Below are 13,730 nucleotides of genomic sequence, written 5' to 3'. Positions count from 1 at the left end.
AATTGGCTATTCACCAAATGAATGCCAAGCTTTCTATAATATTCTAGTCTCCTTCCAAATTTTCAGGAAAGCAGATTGTCCAGAAGATGCAAAGCAGTGGGATCTTGTTACTCCTCAATGGAGCTTTCTGTAGAGAGGCTGAACAACAGGTACAGAAGCAGAATGTCTGTCTCCCATCCTTCAGCAAAGGGTGTTCCAGTAGCCAACTGTTTTAGCATGGTGGTTAACTTGTCAGACTTGACTATACAGGCCACAGAGGTGATATGGTAGAAGAGAAATAAAAACAACCTGAAAAGTGCATTAATAGCCTAGATTTCTCATTCTCCTATCCAGGCTTCTCTTTTGGTGTGTGTTTGGGGTCATGGGTCATTTTACTTCATGTTACGTGAAGAAGCTAAGCAGGCACGTGAGCCTGGCCGAAGCTCAGGGGAACTTCGGGGTGGGCGGTGAGGCAGGATGTTTTCTCTTTAGCTCAGGAAGTCTACCTGATTATGTGCCAGATGTTGTAGACCCTGCAGTGAATGGACAGACCCAGGGTCTTCTCTCATGGAGCTTTTGGTCTCACTTGGGAGACTGAGCTTCAGAGGAAGAATTAAGTTGACTAAGAAGAAGGACTTAGATGTGCACAGCCAGACAGTGCCCACCCTCATTAGGTGTTTGATAACTGCTTGCTGAATGAAGAAACTGTTAATAGGGTGAAAAGCAAAGAAAAGGAGTGAAACATTATTAAGTGCCTTTCATGTCCCAGATTCCATGCTCGGTCACTTTTATCACAGTATCTGATTCACCACAGGATGACAGTCAAAGTCAAGTTCAGACCCTGGTATATGGTTTTTGAGATAGTCTCTTCCATGGCATAAACATGGGAAACTGCTTTGGTAGAAAGACTGCAAGACTAGTTGTCCATAAAATTGGGGCTTTGGTACTGACTCTATTGTTCGTTAATGCCGTAGCCTTAGACAAGTCATTTAACCTCTTTGGGCCTCCAAACCAGTAAATTGGAGATGATAATACCTCCCTTCTAGGGTGGCCAAGAGGATTTGATAAATCGTGAATGTAAAAGGTCTTTAATTATAATTAAGACTCTGCTCTCTGTAAAAGGATAATCAAATTTTATCCAGTGACTTTTTAAGAGTTCATTCTGCTATTAAACAATGACATTTTGTATGGTTTTAATTCCAACAACAACATCAGATGCAACAGTAAGATTGTCCTGACAGTTATCAAAGTGGTACCTGGGGACATTTGTGTCAGAAAGAATCTGATAATAAGTTGAAGTTTTTTTCAAGGTGATTATTTGCCCTGTATTCATCACATATTTGGGAAAATTACCAATGCCCCAATATTTAGGCACATAAGTCGACATAATTAAGTTGTTTCTTTATAAATCTATCTCTTTTGCCCCTTCAGCAATTCTTTTTCTAAAAGATTTTGTTTATTTATTTGAGAGAATGAGAGAGTGTGGGAGTGGGGGGAGGGGCAGAAAAATCTCAAGCAGCTGCCCCCCTGCCCCCCCCCCCCGCCCCGCCCCTGCATTGAGCACAGAGCCTGCTTAGGGGCTTGATCTCAAAACCCTGAGATAATGACCTGAGCTGAAACCAAATGCTGGAACTTACTGGAGCCACAGAGGCTCCCTGCCCCTTCACCATTTCTAAGAATTCTTTAGATGAATTAAAATTTGGAGAACACAGGAGAATAGATTTCAGATTCTCACTGAATAAAGGGCTACCCTATTTAATGACAGGAAGTATGCTTTCCCCAATCAGCATTTTAACAATGAAAATGAAAATTATACATAACTATTTTCTTAGCAATCCTTTGTTCTTTTAGTCATGAAAAGAGGTTAAGTATCACCTCTGTTTAACTTTACTTTCTTTTCCTTTAATTTTTTTTTGTGCTCTAATTGTGTCTTGGTTTATGATACTTCCTATGTCAAAATCTGTAAATTCTATAATTTCCCTTCCCCTTCTCAAGATCATTAGTGAGGTAGTTATATTATACCAAAGTGTGCATCAGTCCTCAGAGATGCACTGGACATTGTCTCCCACCTAAATGTGAGGGACCGCCATTTGTCATTACTCCTTGTTTATGGTCCTCCAGCCAATTTTCAATCTATGTGACCATGCACATATTCTACCCAATTTGAATTAATTTTGCAAGTGGAAATTCATGGAGCAGTGTATCAAATGCTTTAGTAAAATCCATATATATTACCTCTAGTGCATTCCCTTCATCCATTAATCTCGTAATGCGATTTAAAAGAGTGATCACATTTGTCTGGAATGATTTGTCCTTTATCCATCCCTAAAGCTGCCTCCTGCTCTTGGCTCTATTATCCCCTACATCCTTTCAGTTCTTCTCTCTTTGCATTTGAGTCATTATATTATTAGGCACAGAGGTTACATTTTAATAGTTGATAATTACTAAGAACACCTTTTTTTCTGTTTTGAAAATATTTATAATATTCAAATCTTGAAAGTGAGGATTATTGAAAATAATCTCTATTGATTGTTAAATTCCTAAGCAAATTGCTTTATGCAATCTCTTTATCTCAAGCTATGATTCTGTTAACAATCTATTTGCCCAGGTCCTTTTTTTTTATGTAAGTTTTTTTTTGTTAAAAGTAGAGTATAGTATTTAAGCTGTCTTTCCTGTTTTGCTTGTTTTAATTGTGTTTCCAGAACCATATTTTCATTTCTGCCTGCAAAAGATGTCTACTGTGTTGCAAAAACTAAGGGTGATTATAAATATAAATACTTGTTGTAACTCTAACATAATCATATCAACTATGAATGCCAAATTTATTTGCAAAGTAAGTCTTAGCCTGTGTTTTCTTATGTGTATCTAGATTAATTTGCCTGCCTGCTAAAAACCTTTTAGATTTATGTAGACTTTTGTTCTGAAGAACTTAAGGGTTATATGCCTAATCAGTAAATTTGGAGCAACAGTGAACTAAAAATACAAGATGTTTCAAAAGAGCAAGGAGAGCAGGGATGAGAATAATAATAATAAAAGAGAAGAATGATAAAATCAGGGAGAAGAGGTATGTAACAGGTAAAAAAGCATGCAATAAGCAAGGGACCTTTAGAAACCTAGTGACAAGAATATCAATTAAGGCTATGTGGGGACTTCCTTTCAAAAGGTGAGGGGGCTCAAATATGGATTGATGCTTTGAGATCAATTCTTTGACCCACAGTTCCAATGCAAGGTACTTCTCCCTATCTATCATCATAGTCATTGTCCAATCTTTCTTCTTTGCTCCACCAACACTCTGTTTAGGAATGGAGGACTCAATACAGTTTTTTCAACTTTCTGCTTCAGTGGATGAAGGTAAGTGAATACTGAAGCAAGGGTCAGATCCACAGGATATTTAGGCATCTGCTCCACAGACACTGACCACTGACCCTGATAAGATACCACTTGTAGGATACATGTAGTGCACATGGATCAGTGTTTTATTAAATGATGGGGTGAAATGAGCTTTACCCAAGACAAGATCTTAGTACTTTATATTAAATCAGATTCAATTTTGTAATCTAAATTTGTGGTTGACTAGTATACTTCAATAAGATATTCTTTCTGTTGAAAGCCATTGAACTGTTAACCAATGACTCAGGTTCAACATGCACTCATGCACAAGAATACTGAATGGAAGACTAGACAATAAAAATGGTTATAAATTGTCTTCCAATTTTATCTTCATTTTGATCTCTATCCTCTTCCTCCTGCAATAAACAAGTCCATTGTAGATAAAAATCAGCTTGGACCCAAGAAATATGCAGCCTCACAGTGATATGTGAATACCCATTCATTTGGGTAGAAATAGCAAGTATTTATTACTGGGAAGCAAGAGATGCATACAAAATTATGTCAGTATGCATGAATAAATTCTGATTTTTATGTGACATTAATATTAAGAAGTTGAGTGCATGTCTGAAAGTGTACCTTCTTATGTATAAGCATCTATGCTTATTTGACACAAAGCATTTGTGTTGAGGACTTAAGAGGCTTTTATAACTAATGCTCTAGTTTTCAAGAAAATTTTCATAATTATTTTCAAATACATAGAGTTTTAGGGGGAATTTACATGTTTGTATCCGTGCCTTAAAATCAAAAAAATTTTCCCTGGAGTTTTAAATTTGACTGAGAAAGCCCTAAAATCTCAGGATGTGAAGAAAGCCCTCTATCTCCATGCCCATCCTGACTTTCCCTTGTCTGTACTAACAAAAGCTAAAAACTGGGTCTGAAACTAGGATATTATCATTATTATATCCTTAATATAGGATTATTATTTTTTAGGAAGCTATAAATTGAGAGTTGCACTAGAAGGGAAATAGAACAGGCTCCCTGTGGCCATCTTTACTGCTTGGGATATGAAGGTGCTATTGATGGAAACTCTGACTCAAGCAAACATTCAACCTACTGACTTTAATTTTCTATTAATTTTAATTTTCTGTGATATAAGCCTCCCTTGTCTTTGAATTTTCCTTCCTCCTCCTTTTTAATATCTAGTGCATCCCTGCTATGTGCCACACATCATGGTAGGTGGTGGTAATAAGCCAAGAGCCATGCCCTCAGGAATGTGCACTCTTTAGGAGGGACAGACAAGTAAATTGATGCGAATCCTGTGGTGTGCTAAGTGTTAGTTAGAGAGGTTGTGGGTGCTCTTGAGGCACAGAAAAGTGGCAGTTTATTCCTCCTGGGGGAAGGCTGGTGAAATTGTTTAGAAGAGATGATGCTTCAGTTGAGTTCTGAAAAATGAGTAGGAAGTAGCTAAAGTAGGGGTTCTTAACCTGGCATCCACTGATTTGTAATAAATCCACAGATAGAGTTCAGTGGGTCTATAAACTTGGACGGGACAAAAAAAATCATACCTTTATTTTCATTAATAATGAACCACATGTAGCATTTCCTTCAATTATAACTGTAGGAAACAAACCACAGTAATATTAATGGTACCAGTGACAATGTCACCAACAGGAATCACACCTACTTTCATATCACATCCATATCATATATTGTAGGTAATTTCAAAATATCCCTAATGTTCATCATTACCTTTAAATTATAGCAGTAGATCCACCACTGGATCTTATTCACCCTCAAATTACAGTAATAGATCTAACACTGGACCATATCAATATTTTAATAAAAAGTACACATATTGTCATATCAGAAATTGATTTTAATGTTTTAAATGATTTTAATCTTTTGATAACTCAATCTCAATATAAACTGGTTTCCTAATTAATTCTACACATTTTATTTCATACTTTCAGAAAAGTATTATTCTGAGAAAAGGTCCATAGGCTTCAGGGGTATGGCAGTCTGGAAATAGGGTCCATGACACAGAAAAGATTAAGAATCCCTGAATAAGTAAGAAGGTTGGGGAAAGGGACAGTGGTTATTTCAGGAAGAGAAAAAGTTTATGGTTGATTTTAAGTACTTTATCTTGATATTTCAAATTATACATAATGTTTCGTTAAAAGCAAATGTTGGTGGTATGAAGACTAAATATGTGCGTGTCAGTTCTGTGAACTGAGTAATATATACTTGCTGTGTTTTCATAGAGACATGTTTCTGGGGAGCAAAACTATTGATTAGGCATATTAATAACTCACAGAATTTCTGAGTCTAACAAGAAAGGTCTGTCATGGCATCAGACTCTACAGCCAGTGGTGGTGTGATAAAGGCCAAAGAAAGATGCCTGAAATACTTATTTACTACTTTTTCTTGCATGAGCAGAATGCTAAAGATCATTTAATACTAACCAACGTTTGCCTTATATGCATTTCAATGGTTGTGATAGGTGCTGGAAGTACAGAATATGCTAAAATTTTATCAAATACTAATGGAGGCAGCTGGTAACTTAGGAAAGAGCACTTGACCAGGGGTCTATACTCTCAGGTCATTGGCCCAAGTCTGATACTTGTATCTGTGTCATCTTGTGCATGTTTATTATTGGTGAAAAATGAGGTAATGACTCTGCTCTAACTTATAAGTTTGCACTAAGGGTCAAATGAGTATGTCTAGATGTTCAGAAAGGCTTGAAGCATACTACATATATTTTTATATAGAAATAATAGTGAAATATCAATATCATTATATTTTATGTTATGAATATAGAAAAAACAGTGAAATATTTCTATCCTTGCATTAAAAATATATTGAATATAGATCCTCTTAGACAAATGGGATTGAAAAACATATCTATATATATAAAATATAAAAGGAAGTTGTAGTATATGTCATGTATCTATAACATAGGAGTTAAATTCTGAATAAGTGAGAAGACATTGAAGCTTGCTATCCTAAGCCACTGGTTTATTCCATAATAATAATTATTTCCCTATGGCTGGTAACAAGCTTTCAAATATGACCTGTAGGAATCGTTGCACAAGACAGCAATGAATTTATGTATGTGCTATTTAGATTTAGTGTCACTAAGATCACATGGAAACACATTTAATTAGTGGAATGCATTCAGTTCTGAAATTTAGATCACTTTCTCCAAATAAGCTTGTTCTTCATAGGAATCAAGCAAGCACATGTTGACAAATATTGCAAACAATGGGAGAAAGACACGAATCTCATGATTTTTATTCTTATTAATTATGCTTTTCATTATATAACCTAGCAGAGAAGGATTTAAGTACTGGCTTGAGTCTTCTATTCTTTAGGTCAAGGTTGAAAGTTTATTTCTACAGTAAAATACACCTTTCACATTCTGAGTGTCGCCATATAAATCAAACAAAGAGAACTGCATTCCAATTCTCTCCATTACCACAGAGGCATACAAGTTACTAACCAGAACATTCTTCCATTTTTAGCTTGAAGTATTTTTCAACCTCAAGTATGCTTAGAAACATTCTCAAGTCAAGCCTGTTGTGATTATACCTGTTAGACTTTTATTCTGTATAAATTATCTAAGCCAGATGGAGTCCAAATACGGACCCCTGCCTGCCAATTGGAATAGTCCCTAACTCTCAATCATTTGCTAAAAGAGACAAATGAGCTAGATTTGAGTTTTGAAACTACCATCTCTGAATAAAAAGGGGGAAAAAAAGAGCAAAGCTTAATATGCATCTGGCAAAGACACAGTTAACGCAAATGCAAGAGAAACATGGGGCACCACTCTAACCTGCTTACGTTCATTGCTTCCCAAGTACAGATGACTGCACATAGATACACAGACATACATTTATTAACTCACACAAATGGACTGGAGTGACCAAACATTCTGAAATGAGGAGAAGTAAAACCCAGTGAATTCTCCCCACATCCTACACAGTGCATCACACCCACCAACACACCTCCTCAACAGAATAAGATTCAGAAGTCCTTAAACAGTTTTGTAGGCATCAATTCCAAATTAACAAAACCCGCTGAGGGCAGACACACAAAGATACATAGTTCAAGATAATAAGCACTGAATCAAGGCAGACACCTGATAGAAAGTCAGAAGTTCCAGAACTGAAAAGATTGTATCCTGGATATCAAACAAATGATGGATTCAGGGTTAAGAGATTTGTATCCTGGACACTAAAGCTGATGGTAGGTTTAAGAAGCACAGTAAATGCCTTCAAAAACCATTCTCCATACTATTCAAATTTAAAAAAATTAAAATCAAATGGTTTCAATCCTTTATAAGGTTGTCCTTGCAGTGGATAAAGGTTTGGTCAATGGTCTTGCTCTTTCCAGCTGGTTTCAAGGGCTCTGCTTCCAAATAAGTTCTCAGCATCTTCTCCCACACCCTCCCATTCTCTTGTGTAAGGGATGCTCTGGTCACTTCATGTGAGCTTAGATTTATGAGGTGCTGAGAAACAAGAATGTGAGGCCCTTCAAATTTTTCTTCTAGATTTAACTGCAAGTGAGCCAACACAGGGCCTTGGCATTGGTTAACACATTTGTGTTATAAAGCTGTTTGTTACTGGATCCATTCTGATGCCCCAACGAAAGCAAGAACAAAGCAACAACTAAAGAGGTCTTCCCCTTACTCCCCCCAAAACAGCCCATTCCTTTCTGAGTCCAGGCTCCTGAATGCACATGAAACTGTGTAGCGTTGGCTGGGGGGAGCAGCACTCCCTCCTCAGCTGGAGGCTGCATTCAGAAAGAATAGATTTTTCCTGGCTTCTGATAGTCTGAGACATTGTGCCTGTCACTCAGAGGGTGAGCAAAATAGGGTTCAGAAGAGAAAGCAGAGATGAATAAACAGATGCGAGAGTGGGAAGAGCGTACAAAGTACGGAGATGGCAGAGACTGATATCACACCTACCCTGGGATGGGCCACTTTCCCTGTGCCTCAAAGAGGCTCCTAGGCTATTTTAATTATAAATATTTATATCATGGAAGCAAATTCAGAAGGATTTATATCCCAGGGGAGTGCAGATCAATAGATCTGAGCAAACCTCATCTCCAGGCTGACCACTTAACACTGTTATCACCGATTAGGGCTGCCTGGTCCTCTGGGAGGGTGTCGGTTCTCCTCTTGTCCTCTGTAGGTCCATCCCATTCTTGGCCCCAAGAGGAAATCAATATCAGGAGGCAGGGATCAATACCCAGGACATCTGCTTGGCTGCAGTGGCTCACCTTAGGACCGGAGTTTGGTTAGCCATCATCTATCCCGCAAACTCCCTCAACAACCCATCCATCCTCCCAGTTCTGCTGGTGGCGTCCCGATTTTGATCTTTAGCTCATTAACTGAAATCAGCAAAAATGTTGCTGACTCTTTTGAGTAAGGAAAGAAAGACTTGGTTATCATTTGCCTCACTTCCCAAAAGTGAGGAAACTTACCAGACCTCAAGGATTGGGTAATTTCCTGCCTCATGCTTCCTGCTGCCGACTCTCTGGCCACCAAGTATTGTCGGAGCGGCTGGAGCTGGCTGGGTTTCTGTTCCAGGTCTGCCTGCGTCTCCCTATGCTTGGTCTGCAGTTGATAGATCCTCTGTTCCTGAAGCATCCAGCTATTGACCCGCCCAGGGAAAGAAAGAAAAAAACGGAAAAAAAAATCAATTAATACTAAACGGCTTAACAAAACCCTGCATAGCACAGGCCTGAAGCTTACAGTATAGGAATTGGGGTGGTCTCAGTGGCAACAGTGGTTGTGGGGACAGGCTCAGCTAGCTAGAAAAGCTGATGTCCCAGGGACAGGAAGCCAATATGGTAGGCGTGATCACACATACAAACACACACACATGCAAGAGCACACACACATGGCAGCTCAGTCTGACATGCCCTAGTCTGGGAGCAAAGAGGACTGTGCAGGTACATGTTCATTGTGAGCTGGCGGAGGGTGACATATTCACCAAAGCAGAAGAACGGCTGCAACCAAACTCATAGAAAGGGGCGGGTATTTTTCTGTTTTCTGGGGTTTTTTTAGGGGGGAGGGGGAGGAGTGGAAGGAGTGAAAGGGGAGGAGATATTGTTTTGTTCTGAAAAGGTAATACCATTTATGTGTTGCAGAGAGTTACCCCAGGCATTTCTTCGTGCGTCTCCCTATCACACGACCACATGCAGACAGACATGAAGCTTTTTAAAGGGGGGCAAAAAATGAGGGAGCACCATACCTCAGCTGCCAGGCCCTCTCTCTTCTGCAGGAGCTGGCTTTGAAGGTTCAGGATTTTTGCATCTCGCTGTTCCAGCTGTAAAGAGTTTACATAGGGAGGGAGCAAGGAAGGATCATGAATGTCAACCAATGAGCAATTAGCATGACAAGACTAAAGTATTGATCCACTAAAGCTCACTGCACTGCTGTAGCCCCAGAGGTAGAGCAGCTCCCCTGTCACTAACTCCGACAGTGCATTTCAGAAGCCCGTAATGTAGGGCTGGCTACTTTTGTAACCCTGACCCTATCTTGGGGCAGGGGAGGGTGGCACCCTCATGCTGCTCATCTGCAGCTCTCACAGTGGTACCTCTCTGTGGGCAGAAGCTGCAGAGAAGAGCTTAAAGAACGGAAAGATTTTGGCTGTTCTACTTCATTCACTTTTTTAAATACAGCTCCCTCCCGATGGCACTAGGCAGCTCTATGTATTGATTGGAGAAGGGCTAGGGAGAAATCCTGGCCTGACAGCTGGGCCTGGAACTAGTGTAGTTTACCATTCTGCACGGTCAGGGGCAAAATGCCTTCTGTAGTGCTAACTTCTGGCCAAGCCAAATACATACTTCCTGGGCACATTTTACTCATTTTAAACACTAAGGATCAAAATGGGAAGGGAAAAGGTGCTATCTCACTAAAAAGGCACCCTTATTCCCAGGTTTAGGTCTATAATACATCGAAAGAGAAAATGATGGAGTCTGCGACTCAACAGACAGAGTGTTTTGCTACACTAGCAAGGGGAGGCATTATCTCTGCTAGTTTCTCCATTCTCCATTGATTCCTTTCCTTGTTACTCTTAACAATACACATACTAATGTTTCTTCATCATTTCTTCTACTATTTTTTCTCATCCATTCCATGCCTTCACAAATTCACTTCTTAAATTGCTTTTCCAATTTCATTCCATACCCTTCTTTGATGAACTACTAGCAGTCCATCTCCTCCCTGAAATCTTCCAAGTAGTGGTGATCATTTATCCTTGTGTGAGCTTCTACTATGTGCCCCAAACTTCTCTCCCATGATGGGCAATGCAGATATGGTCTCTATACTCAAAGAACTTACAGACTAGCTGAATCAATGAGCTGCCCATTGACAACAAAACCATCCACCCATTCTCCATCTGTCCATCTATCCATTTGTTGATTCATTCAATCTGTGCTTGTTGAGAATTCCTATTGTAAGGGACTGTTCTTTGCTAAAAATACAGTGGGGCGGCAGAGACTTCAGTGCTTGCTTATACCCATTTTTTCTTCTTCTTCCTGGGTAATTTATAGGACCTCATGACTGAGTTCTGGCCAAGGGAATGTGGGTGTAAGTGAGGCATACCTGGCCTGGCTCATGAAATCTTCCACCTATTCTTCTCTTTCCCTTCCACTGCAACCTGGATGGCAATATGTTGAAGATGGTGGTGCAACCTAGGTCTTGGGGATCCAGTTGGAAAAAAGTTGCCTGACCCCCATTGGACTATGGTATGAAGAACAAATCTTTATGGTGTTAAGTTACTGAGGATGTTTTTGTGTTAGCATCAATGTAGCAGTTAGTGTTACTCTTACTAATAAAAGTATTAAACAAGAATAGACACAGCACCTGCCTTCACAGAGCTTGCAGTCCAGTAGGTGAGAAAGATATTAAAAAAATAATTTCAAAAATGAATGTAAAAGCACACCGGTGATAAGTATAATAGGGAAAGGGTATCTGAGCCAATATACACATATATCAGAGGAAAGTTACCTAGACGACTGCCATTGTGCAATTACGTTGAGATCTGATGCGTAAGTGAACTGGGAAGACATGAGGGTATTCCAGAAAGAGGGAACAGAACTAGCAAAGTTGCTATGGTAAGGTACATTCTAGGAACTAAAAGAATCTGTTGTGTGAGTGGAACACAGAGATGAGAAGGGAAATGGTGCAACATGAGGATGGGGAACTAGGTAAGGTTTATTCAGGGCCTTGCAGACAATGGATTTCAGTTTCCATCCTAAGATCACTGGGAAGCCACTCCAGTGTTTTAAGCAAGACTGACAAAATCGTATTTGTATGTTGCATGAAAAGTCCTCTTTGGCTGCAATATGAAGAATGAATTGGTATTTCCATTTCCAGCCATATGGTAGAAGAGAAATGCTCCTTTCATCAAAAATATTAAGACATTCCAAGTAAAGTAGAACACATGTTCCTTTAAATAAGTGGCGAAGCTTGCAAGGACACAATTCCCCAAATGCCAGGCACACAGAGGGAACTGAAATGAGAGTAGGAAGCCATGGAACATGAATCTGCCTTGAGGAGTACTGCCCAATCTCAGTGACTGCAGCAATTAGGTTTTAACACTCATGTGGAGACAGGGGTCCATGCAAGTTAGGAAGTTGGAACTGATATCCCCATACAAAATTGGGACCCTTAAAAGGATGACGTAGGGGAAAAAACACAACCATCTATTGCTCCAAGGATGCTTGACTTCTCCTGGCTCATGGGTGAGAAAAAGTCTCCCCTGAGAATTTGTGACTGTGCCTTACAGGTTTGAGGATTTATCTTTACTATTCACCAAGTTCAGAGATCTCTAAGCTAAAAAATTAAAATCAAAGTTGGTCTCAGGCTAGTAACATCCCCATGGCGTTTGGCAGGAGCAAACCCCAAAATACTCTGGAGGGCCACAGCTTCATATGGGTCACCTGGGATTTTCACAGAGAAAACTCTGCTGAAGATATAGCCACATGTTACAAAACTAGAAACCATGAGTGAGAGTAGTGGACAAAGAAAACAGCAGATTTAGAGCTCTGAGAATTTCAGATGATAAAGCAATCTGGTAGAGACTACAGAGTAAGTGTGCTTAAAGTGATTAAAAACATGAAAGAAGGTATCAAAATCATACAAAAATAGCGAGGCTTTATGAGAGAATAGAATGAACTGGAAAGGGGTCATAAGAGTAATGCATCAGGATCAAGAATGCAACCCTCTTGCCCAATGTGCTGGACTCGGTACGTATCAAGACTAAGGAAACAGTGATTTTTATCTTTCTCTTTTGCTCCTTATGTTGAGTATGTTATTATATAAGACAAACCTCCTACTTGCTTTGTTAGTGACATCTAAAATATAAGGGCATAATGACTGCCCCAAAGCCAGGAAATATTTTTCATGTTTAAAACTGATGGTCAGCTCATAAGACATTCTCTGTTATGATTGTTGAAGTGTCTCATAAAGGAAAATATCATCTCAGTGTGATTTCTTTGCTTCTTTGCTCTCTTCAGCTCAATGGTCTCTTTCCAGCTGGGCACAAATTGAGGACACTGGCCTTTTCAATGGTGGACAAAGAGCCATAATGGGAGGGAGGTGGCAAGCATCAAAGGAAAGCTCAAAATAAGAAAGGCTCATTATTTTATCGGAATTTTTTTTCTTCCTACTGTTTCAAAAATTATTCTTATATCTCATAAAAGAACTAGGAATAAGTAATATAGTAACACCAAGAGGTTACCTGGTCAGCCTGAGCTGGTGCTGGGAAGAACCAATATTGCTTTACAAGTCCCAGGATATTCCTTTATAGACCCAGTTTCAAGTTATAGTAAGAGTGTTTGGTAGTGGAGAGACTTAGATGGAATTAGATGATCCCAAGCTGGTGGCATCGGGTCAGTTTCACACACCTCTAATCTCCCAAGACAGTGGTCATCATCACTACCATTGTTAGTTTTTATAAGTTCAGCTAGTTGCCAGGCCACATGTTATTCCATTTAATCATCAGAAAACCTCTGCAGAGTGCGCATTAATATCCCCATTTCTCAGATGACAGACATAGAAAAATGTAATAATCTAAATTTTCTTATCCTATACCAGAATCAGGGGTAGGATAAATGCCCTTAGCCTTCCTTAACAGATTTAGATAGAGGCAAAGCCATTCATGGCCCTAAAAAGAGCAGGGGCTCATAGACAGTTTCTTTCTTTGTGTACCTTTAAAGCAAGTTGTGTTCTGAGCAGCCGAAATGAGACAACTGAGCTCAACTACATTTGTCTCTCTCTTCCAGTAGCAAATGCAGATTTACTCCAGTGGGAGAGAGAGATGTGAACAACAGTGATTTATAAAATATGGTGTACTACTGGCGTTGCTTTCAGTCAGGGCTATTTATGAAGAAAAGAGGTTATCTGAGCT

The 13,730-nt window shown here is 39.4% G+C and overlaps 1 long non-coding RNA gene across 1 annotated transcript in view; it reads right to left on the bottom strand.

Moving 5' to 3' along the window:
* The window catches only part of LOC121103433, a 35,178-nt gene extending 25,536 nt beyond the window's left edge, over positions 1–9,642 (bottom strand). The window contains exons 1-2 of the long non-coding RNA XR_005835616.1: positions 9,567–9,642; positions 8,794–8,963 (exon numbers count right to left, since the gene is read on the bottom strand). This is a non-coding gene — a long non-coding RNA (uncharacterized LOC121103433). The remainder of the gene's footprint in view (positions 1–8,793; positions 8,964–9,566) is intronic.
* Positions 9,643–13,730: the final 4,088 nt, after the last annotated feature.

Source organism: Ursus maritimus, unplaced genomic scaffold (assembly GCF_017311325.1).
Source record: "Ursus maritimus isolate PB19 unplaced genomic scaffold, ASM1731132v1 scaffold_19, whole genome shotgun sequence".
Taxonomy (NCBI): Eukaryota; Metazoa; Chordata; class Mammalia; order Carnivora; family Ursidae; genus Ursus; species Ursus maritimus.
This window is presented reverse-complemented; position numbering and strand designations above follow the sequence as displayed.